Source organism: Canis lupus, chromosome 10 (assembly GCF_011100685.1).
Source record: "Canis lupus familiaris isolate Mischka breed German Shepherd chromosome 10, alternate assembly UU_Cfam_GSD_1.0, whole genome shotgun sequence".
Taxonomy (NCBI): Eukaryota; Metazoa; Chordata; class Mammalia; order Carnivora; family Canidae; genus Canis; species Canis lupus.
Genome location: NC_049231.1, coordinates 66,354,173 through 66,367,477, shown reverse-complemented (window position 1 = coordinate 66,367,477; position 13,305 = coordinate 66,354,173). Strand labels below are relative to the sequence as shown.

General features: G+C 46.0%; 1 long non-coding RNA gene across 20 annotated transcripts in view; it reads right to left on the bottom strand.

The window, feature by feature from the left end:
* LOC119873701 overlaps positions 1-13,305 on the bottom strand; it is a 147,364-nt gene that overhangs the window by 17,965 nt on the left and 116,094 nt on the right. For 7 of the 20 annotated variants that reach the window (XR_005366166.1, XR_005366165.1, XR_005366164.1 and 4 more), the window contains 2 exons: positions 5,519-5,681; positions 2,607-2,859 (listed from right to left, as the gene is read on the bottom strand). The exons of 2 other annotated variants lie outside the window; for them this stretch is intronic. This is a non-coding gene — a long non-coding RNA (uncharacterized LOC119873701). 11 more of the 20 variants (XR_005366179.1, XR_005366172.1, XR_005366177.1 and 8 more) reach the window with 6 other exon arrangements.

The window sequence follows — 13,305 nt, the reverse complement described above, 5'->3', positions numbered from 1 at the left end:
CTTAGATTTCTCCTTGAAACTCACTAGCCAGAATTGTACTACCTGCCAACTTTCTAGAGCAACCGTGTGCATCTCCCTCGGAACACACCTCTACCTCCATAAAAGAAGCCAACAACCAAAGCAGTAACTGCATTCAGCTTAAATCCAGGTTGTATGAGTAATGCTCAGTCTTCTCCATCAGGCCCAGGATGTAGCTCTTAATGGTCATGTTATTCTATTACACACTCAAAATAAAAATGGAAGAAAAGAAAAAGATAACAGCAATAAAGGATCCCATTTGGAAATGGGAAGAATGGGAAATGTCCCAAAATTACTGGCCCATCACTATTGTCATAACCCACTGGGCAGGGATAGTAATGACTCCCTTCCTTAATCGTGAAGTCAGTTCCTTGGTTAGGCCAACTGGCAGCCTCTCATTCTCCTTTCTGCCAATCCCTTTGTCCCTGGTTTTGCCCTTTGGAAAGTTCTTCCTTATTCAGTATTCTCTTAACCACATCTGGAATGGGGCATCATCTTTCTGTGCCCTTGTGGCCTACTACCTGCCTGAGCTCATGCTCAGCACTCCATTTCAGAATTATCAACTACTAAGGATTAGTTTCATGGGAAGGTTTCAGTAGGCCAACTATACATGCTGGCTCCATGCTCCTCAGGGCCCAGGCTCCTTTGCCCTTGTTGCTCCATCTCCTCACCATGCTGCTTCCAGTTCTGGAACCAAGATGGCTCTTCCAGCCCAGACAGTTGTATCCCATCCGGCAGGAAAGGGAGGTGAAGAGAAAGACATACCCTCTCTCTACAAGGCATTTCCTAGAACTTGCCCACAGCACTTCTACTCAATACACCATTGATCAGAATACAGACCATGTTAAGCTGCAAAAGAAACTGAGAAACATAGTCTTTATTTTGGGAAGCCATGTTTGCACTAGTGAAAGAAGTGGAACAAATATTGGGGGACAATCAGTATTTTCTGTGAAAGTGGTGCTTCCCTTCACCTCCAGCTCAGAAGAGCATCAGGGAGACCAGTTAGAACTTGCCCGATGTCTGGTGAAGTCTGTGGGGCACCAGGGGCTGGTGCCAGAACACTGCGTGGACAAGCCTAAGGGTAAAGGGTGGCCACCCTTTCTGATCTGAAAGCAGAGAGGGGAGGGGATGGCTCCCATGGTGGAGAGAGTCAGCATGGTGCCATCCTACAGGGACTCTGTCTACAATGAGCTCCTGGGGAGACACTGGGACATCAGCAGGATCTCTCTTTGTGAATCAGATTGCTGGAAACCCGTGGGAACTGCAGAGGAGAGATTCCCAGACTTGGAAGGCAGTCTCCCAAGAATACACAAATGCTCGTGCCCACCCCCAAAATGAGACAGCTTTAAACCTCTGCCACAGCCAGAGACAGCCATGTCAAATAGCATCAACACCAGTCACATCAGACCCACCGCCCAGCCCTCCCCTCTTCACCCCCACCCCCCCCCCCCCCCCCCCCCCCCCCCCCGCACCTCAGCCACAGAGCAGTCAGCAACTTTGGTGAGAGAGTTGGCAGGGAGGAAAAGATGTGTAAGATGAGAAGTAGAAGCTTCCCACACCTTCCTCCCCGACTCAGGACTGGAGGCCAGGGGAGCAGAAGAGGAGAAGCTTTCATTTTAAATAAAATTTGAAGTTTTCATTATTTCTCTGGAACTGCACACTTCATTTCAGGGGTTCTCAATCCTGGCTGTTCACTGGGATCACCTGGAGAGTTTTCTAAATTCCTGATATCTGGGCCCCATTCCAGAGTTACTGATTTCATTGGTCAGGGGAGCGGCCTGGACATCGATATTTTTAAAGAGCTGCCCAGGAGATGCCGATGGGCAGCCCGGGGCTGAAAAACCACAGTGGTGATACTAAATTAAGAACATTCTGCAAACAAAAGATTTGTAGAGTGACCAGAAAAGTGAGACAACTTGCCCTAGATCTCACCCCAGGGATAGAGAACTAGCCCCACAGCCCAGGCACGGAATGAATGAACAATATGATATTTTATGATTGCACCCTCCAGGAGTCCTCACTTTCGATCTGATGCTTACATAAATCCTACCTCTTTCAAGGAGACTGGAAGTTTCTTCAGGGCAAGGGCCATGACAGGGATTCTTTCGGGTCTCCACACTGCCCTGCACTTGCTAGACTTATTAGAGAGAGCTGAACGTATATTTGTTGCCCTGTTGTTAACCTCTGACCTCCATGTTGGGAATAAGTGAATTGTCAGTTATGCACCGGGCAAACTAAGGTGACTCCAAGATTGCCTTGAACTCTTAGAGTCAATGAAGAAGATAGAAAGTGCAGGAGATACAGTCATTATGAAGTGGCTGGAAGTTCTGATTAAGCCATGACCAATTTGTATGGCCTACATGGGGACCTATACGAAAATTGCTCCACATTTGAGTTTTGTCTTACTGATGCGAGGGAAGGTATCATGTCCCTACCTCTCCTACCTAGACCCGGGCAGAGCAGCCTTGCTTCTCACACACCATCACCATGACCACCACCCTCATCACAGGGAGCCTGGACCCATGAATAAAGACACAGCACACTGACAAGAGGCAGGAAGAGAGCCAAGGACTTGCAAAACTCTCAGCTAAATCCAAGAGCAGCTTTAGTCTGTCAACACAAAGATGTCATGTCCCAAGTAGTCTACAGCACCAGGATCCCACAGGAATGGTTCTCAAAATGTTCCTTATTCCCCCAAGCCCACATTTATTGTACAGCTCCATCAAACAGGCAGGGGCTGATTGCCAGATGCATCATGCCTCCAGATTTGACACTTGAGAAATCGCACTTTCCTGTGAATGGTCCCGAAGCTTGATATCAAGAGAGCACCCTTTCCATAACCTAAAAAGGAAAAGCAAATGATTTTAAGTGCATCCTCGTATCAAAATTGGCCTTCTCCATCACCAGCTGCTGTCTTTTGTCTGATTCGAAGACATTTTTTAAGTAGGAATAAAATGTACTCTAACCAAGCTCTAGCCCAAGCTCAGAGACAAGTCCGCTTAAGCGGCATTTGGTGAAAAGAGCTTTCCAATTCCAACATATTTTTCTGGACTTTTCCCAGCAGAGGGAATCCCCCACACAAAAGGTAAGTTCAACCAAAGATGGGGTTCCTTGTTCAGACATGAAAAGCCCTGCCCCGTTGCTCCCAGAGTATGTCATCACCAGGAAGGTTGATCACCTTGTAGAGGGATCAATTAAAAAATTCAAAAAACAAAACAAAACAAAACAGATCCTCTAATGCTGGCAATGTTGCTTATAGTGTCCATATTTTACCCTTTCAAAGTACGCACTGGCTAGTTCCAATTGCACCAAGCCACAAGCCCCAGTGTTTGGTTTTAATCAGGTTTTAAACACTGGAGTGTTAGTTAGACAAGTGACGCAGTTGATGATGACGATAATGAGTGGCCCATTAAAGGTAATTTTTTTTTTAAGTTAATGAGCTCTCCCCAAAGAACGGCCATGTACTGTACTGAAAAATGTCCACAGGACGCACTGCACTTTCTCCCTATTTATTTAACTTTATGTGGATGCCATAAAACTTCTTTATTTGCTTTCAGTTAGCCCATAGGTTTTGACAAGATAAATTTTTATTTAGGTCTTTGCCCAGCTACAATCAGAAACTGGAGACTTGCGTTGCAGAGCCGGGCTGATAGATGGATTCATCAAAGCCCTCCCCACCCTGCTTTCCTTCCAGCAACCACAGGGATCAACAGACGGAGTTTTTTCTTAATTAAAGAAACTCAGCAACAAGGTGATTTATCGATGATGAATCTTGCAGGCCTTTTCATTGTGCGGTCACCGTTGGCCACTGTTTGAAATTTACCAACATAAATAAAGCCTCTCCATGACTAAACAAAGTTAAAGTAGCAATAAATTGAGCCTGCCATGTACTCTGGGCTAGATCCGAGGCCAACATAAATACCAGAATGCCTGACACGCTTGACACGATGACATCATACACTCCCAAACAGAACAGCCCAGCCCAAGCCAAAGCCTAAAACCTAATACAATTCCCCCAAATGAATCAAATTGCAGTGGTCTAGACTCTGCTGCGCTAAGTGTTCAACTTCTGGCTTCCTTGCCCTCCGCTGTCGAGTGATCACATTAAAAAATAATCTATACGCTGATCTAAATTTCGCTTTTTTCTGCATGATTAAATTTTGGCAGGAGTAAATCTCTGTTATTCTCACTCCCTGGGAATGTTTGGAAAGTTACGAAAAACTCAGAATTTATCAGCTTAAGGTCCAAGTGCTGTGGTAGTCCCATCCCGAGGCGTGTCCACAGTCACCCTCCGCAGGAGACCGCCCCACCGGCTGCAGGGGACACTGAGTGTTAATAAGGGGGTGAATTTCTGCTCACTTGAAAAAGGCTCAAGTCTGCGTCTCTCCGGAGAAACTTGCTTTGCCCAAATCGAGCAACAGGCTGCAGCGAAATGCCTTCAGAAAATGAGCACGGCAGCTACCTGGGGGCTCAACCGCCCCCCAGACCTGTCACTGCCAGGAGAGGAAAGGGGGAGGAGGAACCATTCAGAACGTGCACGCAGGACATCAAATTAAAAATGGAGAAAGTCTAATAACTAATTGGTGAAACCATAAAAGCTGCCATAAAAGACATTTTCGTTAAACTACTTTACACAGGGCTGTATAATTTTATGTCACTTTTTATTTATGTTGCTGTAATGAAAGCGGTACTGGTTGCTGTGGAGCTTAGGAAGAAAGGAATTGAACTATTTTTAAAGGGGGGAAGGGAAGTCCAGCTATAGGCCTTCAAACAAGACTCACTGGGAAACAGAGAGAGGTTGGGGAGAGAGCCCATTTACCCCTAGAAGCCTCGGGGCAAGAATGTTTACCGGGAGCATCATTCTTCCACCACTCTCCTCTGTACCCCAAGGCCACAACCGCTTAACATTTATAAAGTTGGTTCCATGGTGTTTTCACAAACTAGGGTATGAATTAGATAAACCCGTGCCACTTAGATGACTTTGGGGAAACTGGGTTTTTATCGTGTGAAATATGTAAAGGAGAAGGATTCGAGCTTCTGGAGGGACACAAATAAAAATGAGCCCCATTTTAACAAGGTATCGACGAATCTCCCAGGCTCCATAGGATACTACTATAAGCCCAGATCCAAGAATTCCAGAAAGGCACTGCTTATTATTGCCCAGAGGATCAGACAAGCTCTTTCCCTCTCTTGATTTGTATGTGACAACTCAGTGGGGAAAAGAGGAATAAGTTTGCAACTTAGAAAACCTTGGGTAGGGATGCCTGGGTGGCTCAGCGGTTAAGCGCCTGCCTTCGGCCCAGGGCGTGATCCTGGAATCCCGGGATCGAGTCCCACATCGGGCTCCCTCCATGGAGCCTGCTTCTCTCTCTGCCTGTATCTCTGCCTCTCTCTCTGTCTCATGAATAAATAAAATAAAAAATCTTTAAAAAAAAAAAAAAAAAAAAAAAAAAGAAAACCTTGGGTAAATTATAAGCAAGAGAAACTTAAAATTGTATACGCTCATGTGGAGGCCACGGGCGAGGGGCTCTCTGGGCGCTGATGATGCCTTGCTTCTTCTCCATCTGGGGGCCAGTTGCCAGGGTAGCTCCGTTTATGAAAATCCACTGTGCTCCTAGGTTGTGGGTTGTCTTCTCTGTGTATATTATAATCCAATAAAACATCTGAAAAACAGCATGTTCAAATGAATCTCTTAGAAAAGCTGCAGAGAGGTGGGTACTGCGCATACAAAGACGCAGAAGTGTGGTGCCGTTTCCCCAGGGAAAATGTAGGTCGCCCCTTAAGATGCGGGCCCTCTGAACTCTGGCTAATTTTCAAAGTGAGATGAGGTTGTTTTTAGAAACAATTTGCCTTCTATTAACAATGAAATCCAATTCGGCTGCGAATATTGGAAAGTGAAACACATATACAACTTAGAGAGACTGCTGAAGTATCAAACAGATAGGGCATTATTTGGGTAGACTCGACAGTCAAGGCCACTTTACACCATTACGGACCAGACTAAACAAACCTGACCCACGGGGTGACCCTCCAAGGATCCCAAAAGATTGGAAACTCGGAAAAGACAGCCCTGACCAGACTTTACAGCCTGGTAATGGCATGCAAACGACACTCTGTCTCTGTCACGCAGCCAAAGGTTGGTGTTGTATATGAGAGCAATTTCCTCAAGAATTCAGAGGAAAATGTGATACTTTGCCTTTTCTGCATGAGGTTCACAACAGCAAGTGTATTTACTAGTCGGGGACACCCAAACCTCCTGATAAATGCCCCCATCGAATCCGCCTGCCCCAGGCAACAAGTTTCCTGGCTCCTGCCTAATCAGTTGGCAGAGGCAGGCATGTCAGATGCAAGAGGAGGGGAGAACCCGCTCACCCAGAACGGCAACGGCCTCATTTGCAGGAGGTTTTAAAAGCCGAGATTGGGTCTAGGAAAACATCATCAACATTCGGAGTCACTCTTCACTGGAAAGCAGGTTTTCGCTCACACCCTCACTGTCCTCAGCACGTGCAACTCTCGCCCGGTTACGCCAGGGCCGAGGTCCGGCCTGCGCTTGTAATTCAATCGCGCTCACCTGGAAAACGCTGGCAGCGGGCGGCCCTGGGCCTGGCGTCTTCAGGGGCCTGTTTCCACACGTTCTCACGACGTGACTATACACCCCGCAAGGGATGATTCAGGCCTATCTTGTGGGGAATTAGTTACTCCAAACAGTCCTCCACAAGAAGTTGGCTGGCAAAGAGGAGTGTTGGGGTGGGGGGGATGGACGGGGTGGGGGCGCGGGGAAACACGGGGTACAGGAGCTATGACTCTGTGCTCTGATGAGAACATAAACTTCTGAGATGACTTCGAATTTGAAAATCACCATGATTCATCTGGAACCTTTTACTTTCCTTACTTTTTTTCTCTCACAAACCGGGTGGGGGTCCTGACTTCCTACTCGATGCCTGTGGCTGCCTCCCAGAGGCCCCTGAGACCCAGAGGAAGGGATCTGTGTCTCTGTCTCCAGACGCGCAGAACCTCTTTTCTCTGGCCCTCCACACACCAAGCTCTCTCAGGACTGCCAATAAGGTATCCAGGCCCACGGCCCTCTGTGAGAACAAACTGTATCTGTGGAGCCTAAGGAAAAGACATAACCCCACGCGGGGGACTTAGAGGCTGCCCGTGACCTCTTTCACATATCCTCTTTACCTCTATTTAGAAACCAGAATTTAGGGCTGATTTGTCATCTTTTTGAGACGCTCCCTGGCCCCACATAAGTTCAAACAAGATGCACCTTTCGGCCCTTACTAGTGCACACTCCTGTCAAACGGTTCAAGGGACCCTTATTTTCAGGGGGCTCATAAGCTTTGTGTCGGACAGAGGTGGCAAATGTGTAACATTTGTGTGTTTGGAAGCACATGCAACTTGATTTTTTTTTTTCTTCATTAAAACAAGGATCCTGTTTCCGACAGATGAAAAGAAACATAATGTGACTTCCATGTGAAGTGTACCCAGAACGTGGGGATAAAGAGAAAGCAGCCAGAAGCATCTCCACAGAAGGAGCAGTATCCTTCCTGCCCTGGAAGCGGGGAGGGCACCAGCTCTGTTTCGGCCCAGGCATTACACAAACTGTCTCGGCCTCAAGATGAACAAGGCCTTCCCCCGGGAGAAGCCACGGGGGACCTGGGAGATTCACTTACCTCCCAGAAGAGAAAGGAAGTGCCTTTTCTTCTTCAGCAGCACTAACATGCCTGAGCAAAGACCTGCTCCCGCCTCTGTGTATGTCCCACCAGAAACCAGAAGCGAGGTGGAAAGGCCCAAGAGCCAGCCGGCCCAGCAGCCCCACGTCCCTCAGCAGCCACCGCCCCCTTTCATCTCTGTGACAGTCCCTTCCCAAACGACCCCTGGCCCCACGTAAGTTTAAAAGAGGCGAGGTGTTGCTTTCAGCCTGTACCCACAGCACATTCTTGCCCTTTATTCAAGGGGCCTTTATTTCACCACTCCCCTTGCCCCACAATCCCCTCCAGGGGGAATTCAGTTACGAATATTGCATGAAATGAGGACCACAGGCCCGGCCTCTACAAGCTGCTAATTGAAAACCGTGTCAGAAGTGGGAGGAAGAGGCAGAGGGAGAAAAACAACAACCCTCGACAGAACCCCTCATATTGTGCACAGCAACGCGCCCTTCTAGAAGGGTGGGCCTTTCTCCATCTCAGGCTTACAAGAGTCTTTCCCAGGAATGGGACTTGAGGATGGAGGCTCTGGGAGACAGTGGCTGACAAATCAGAAAGGGCCACAGGGATGCAGCTAATGGGCCTCCAGACCCCCGCCCGACTCTGAGGCCCACTTGCTCTATGAGCCCCGGGTGCCCACGGCTCTGGACACAGGCTGCCTGAGTCAAGGCTCGGCCCTTCCACTCTCAGCTGCAAGATCCCAGGCGAGTGACTCGACTTCTCTGGGCCTCAGTTTCCTGCTCTGTAAAATGGGAATAAGAACTGCATCTACTTCATAGGGTCACTGTGAGGATTAAAAGTGATAATGCATGTAAGCATTTCACACGATGCCTGATGCAGTAAGTGATTAACTGGTTAATGTTTTGATCTTGTTTAGAACAGCGAGAGTGCTCCCCTGGCCAGACTGCAGAATGACCAGAACTAGGGGAGGGAGAGAGAGCGGAGACTTCTGTTCTACCCCATTTCATAAGTAGACATGGTACCAGTTCTATGGAAGCTTCCAAATGGGAAAGGGAACAGGAACGTGTGCGTGTGAGAAGATGGGGCAAAGAAGGTGCTAAGATTTCGGTGGAGGGAGAGCACAAGGGTAACAGGGACGAAAAACAAAGCTATTATTCTTCAGTAGTCGTTTACATAGCAAGCATGTTCTCGGTGCTTTCGTGGACGTTCAAACAAAGCTCTAAGGTAATTGTGATCATCCCCATTTTCCACGAAGAATCTGAGGCTCAAAACAGTTAAATAAGCTCCCCAAACCAGCTCCTCACTATGGCACTGAGAGCTCTTTCTGACTCTCTAAACCCCGACTCCTGCTGTGCACTCTTACTGGGGGTTCCTTCCTGCTTTTGGGCAGGAGCAAGAAATCCTTGGGTGACGGTCTTAGGCCACCTTCTTTGTTCACAACAGCAGTCTCCAGTCCATATTTCCTTGTCAAAGATAGGTGGAAATGTGACCGAAGCAATAAATAGAAAGCTTCAAATGCTTCCCTAAAAAGAGCTTTGGCTGAGGCGTTAGCACCCAGATTAAGAATATAAAAAGCAAGTAAATGAAAATACAGTGATTACAATGGTGGTGACTCTATCAGCAGACCTCCAAAATCACTAGCAATTATGTGATACGAAAACGCCTCCATTATGAAAACTGCGATGATTTTGTGTCTACTGATGAGGATAATGACTAATATATTCTGTCAACAGACATGACAGCTGTCTGTACATATTTGGAGGCATATATTTTTAGATGCTGTTACTGTACCTCTAGCTATTTTAACTACTAAATTTTGTTGACACGATGCAATCCAGCAACAAGGAGGCTTACGGGAAAAGGTTAAAATTCCTATTTCCAGCTGTTTCTCTTCCTTACGTCATTTTTGTCTCATTATTCACTAGGGTCCATAAATCTGCCACTCAGATCCTGGGCTAAGTGATGTGCTACAAGGAAATTGCTAATGTCACTAGGAAACAAAATAAAATTGAACACTGGGTTCACAGAATTCAGCATCCAGAGTGTTGTCATTCTAGCATGCTCTCTCCCACACTGACCAGAAGAGCTTCTGTCTCATGAGGGACACGCGCTTTACTTCCTCTGTCCCAGCTCCCCATTTTCCATATTGGGGGGTGGGAAAGGAAAGGAGGTGGAAAGTTTTGCAAGATGGGCTCTAATTTTAAGACAAAAGCCATCCCATTAAATCTTAACAGATGTTTCTCAAGTTTAGAAGATTAAGAAAGATTTCAGCATCAAAAATCAAAGAAAATACTCCATGACCTTAAAAAAGGATAAAACACAAAGCTCTAACAAACCCAAAGTCCACTTTGACAGCTGTCTCTGATGGAATTGACGAGGTGCTATTGATGTTTGGATTAAACCATGCCTCTGTGATCAAGTACTCAAACATGGGATAAAAGACGAATATATTCTTTAATCCTACCCACTAATTTTGTCTGGGCCCTGAAAAGCAATGGGTACTGAACAAATGTTGAAAGTGGCTTCTCTTCTGTTTATTGACAAAGCTATTTTTATTTCATTAATTTGCCACGTATCTTATCAGCGTTTAAACCAACGCAAGGAAATCCATACAAGGTACTGAACTCTCCACAAACAGATCACTGCAGCTTCCAAGGCCACTAAAGGTAAAATCAATAGACGATGATTCTAGAAAGTGAGGAAGATGTTACAGGAAAACGTAATAGAAAAATTGAGTTCCGATTTATTTTTTCTTTTTTTTTTTTTTCTTTCTCTGCTAAACTGTAAAATCACATTGGGAATTCCAATTTTCAGCCTGGCGAGTTTTGAAAGAAAAGAAGAAAAACTTTCTTTTCTTAAAAAAGGGAAGGGTGAAGAGGCAATTAAGTCATTAATTACTCTCTTTGTCTCATGCTATCCAACCCATCAAACTTGGCCTCTTCTGTCTTCATCAAAGGTGGAGCTCACTCTACTTTACAATAAGTACCTCTTAATAAGACAATCTCATGTCTCAAAAGCTGTTCTATGAGGAATTTAGATGAAGAGAAATTAAAATAACACTTAGCAGCAGACCCCAGAGTTTGACAGCTGCACAGCGCCCGCTATCACGAAGGCCCTCAAATGAGCAGTGAGAGGTTCCACGCACAGGGACCACGCACAGGGACACCGGTGAGACACAGTGTGCCGTGTGCAAAGGACAAGGAGTCCTGGGCAGGGGGGAGACAGAACTGACATCAATGCCAGACACTGGGGACCAACCACACCTCCCTTCAAAGCTGATCAGGGAGAAGCAGGTCTTTGCACAGGGACCCTGAGAAAGTGACTGGGGAGATGATGTCTGGCAAAAAGAGTTAGATCAGTCTTCAGACCTCTCCAGGGGGCCGGACCCACCTCGGGAGATTTGCTGCACGGGGGTCTCCACCTCTACCCTTCTAGTATGTCTTCAGCCCCCTGCAGATCCCGTCTTCTAGACATAGCTTCCATGCAGTCAACTGGTACTTACATGAAAGACGCTTCTATGGCATGTGTGAGCATATATACTCCTTTACAGAGCGTAATGAGCTGCTTTGGGGAGAAAAAAAAAGAGTCCTTAAGAAAAGTGACAAAGTATGATGCACCTCAGTTTGCATTCTCATGTCAAGTTTCCTGTCGCTGATCCCGATGGAAGCGTTCGTTTTATGAGATCTTGAACCAGTTCTCCCCAGTGCCAAGGGAACAAAGCCACAACACACAGGACAGTTGCACGTGCAAGCGAGGAATGAGCAGGAGGGTGCATTTCAAAGCAATTTTTAACAACTTATAACAGATGCTCCCTTTTCCTAGCAACTTCCAAAGATCCAACCAGGTTACATTCTGAGAACCATGCTGAGAAGATTCAGCTAAAAATGGATTGACTTCACCCTTGGACGCTGTGCCTGCAAGATACTGGAATGACATAAGCACTAGTGTGATAACAACAGCTTTATTTTTGTGTGTTGCTATGGAATTTCGAAAACAAAACAAAGAAAACCACTGATCAGTGATTGTGACAAAACTTCTTAGCCACAGCATTGAGAATAGGGCCTAATTATTTCATAAACACACTTTGATTTGTTTACTTCAACGTCAAATTAACTCCAAATATGTAACAGCCGACACTGATTTGAAACGGTACAAGACGCTGCTGCAGAGCGGTTCCGTGTACCTTGTGGAAATCCCTCTCTTTTTTTAAATAGATTCATTTGTAAAAGTCTCTCCCTAGTAAACCCTACATGCAAAAGAGGAACCACATATGCAATTTATGGAAAAGAAAACTGTTTCCACAATGGAGCGTGTGTGTGATGCTGTGTTTTGGCCTGCTCTCATTTGCCCCTTTATGGTAAAGAGGAACGTGTTTTGGAAAATTAGCAGCCCACAACTACAGAGATGCTGAAAGATGCGATGGGAGCCTAGGAAAATTAAGAACTACGAAGAAAAGAAACTTTTTAAATTTTGTGGGGGGGATCACTGTGTGTTGAACGAAACAGGAGAAAGTCAAGAAAGGGAGAGACAGCCAAACCCGTGGTAAGGCCTGGACTGGTCATTCTGTCACCAAGTGTTTATTGAGTGCTTATTCCGGTCCTGTTCCTTTCTATATAGAGCTGACTACTTGAAGCAATCTACAAATATTAACCCACATATTCCTCCTACTAGCAATATGGGGTAGGTACTATTAATATCCTCATTTTAGGAAAGAGGAAACTGAGGCATGGAGAGGTTAGTGATTTCCCCAAGAACACACTAGTAAGTGGCGGTGTTTGGCATTCAGATCCAGACACACTGTCTCCCCAGTCCACACTGTGCTAAACTGCTTCTGCCCACCATATTCTCAACCCTGGGCCCTAGAGTAATAACATGTTTCTTGCCTTCAAGAAGCTTCTAGTCTAGAGGACAATTACAATATAGTGTAGTAGGTCTGTGAAAGTGATAAGCACAGGGTGGTGTCCTAGGAGGCCAAGGGAGGAAAACCCAGCCTATCTTAGAGTGGGCAGGGAGTGGGTGGGAGATTGGTAAAGACTAGTAGATCTGGAGGAGGGTTTCTCAACCTCAACACTATTGAGGTTTCAGGCCAGATAATTCTTCATTGTGGAGGGATGTTCCACACATTGTAGAATATTTAGCAGCATCCGGCCTCCACCCACTAGCTGTCATTAACATGTCCCTCCCCCAACATGACCAAAAATATCTCTAGACATTGCCAAACACCTCCTGAGAACAAAACTATCCCTGGATGAGAATCATTGATCTAAAGGAGGCAGTGTCCAAGGCAGACTTGAATGATGAATGGTAGTTATCAGAGGGAAAAAGAATTGAAAGAGAGGTCCAGGCAGAGGATGTAGTACAAGGGCCCAGAAGAAAGAGAGAGGATTTCAGTCCTGGGAGCTGGAAGTAATTCCACATGAATGGCTCACAGAATTGGACATAGGGATTAGGAAAAGTGAGTCCGGAGTGCATGCAAGATGCTCATAAAAGGCCTCCTACTGTACGTTTTGGGAGTTGGACTGTAACCTAATGCAAGTGGGGGCTATTAAAGGGAGATGACATGATCAGATTTACATTTTAGAGCCCTCACTCTAACCTATGCATAGACAACGAATTA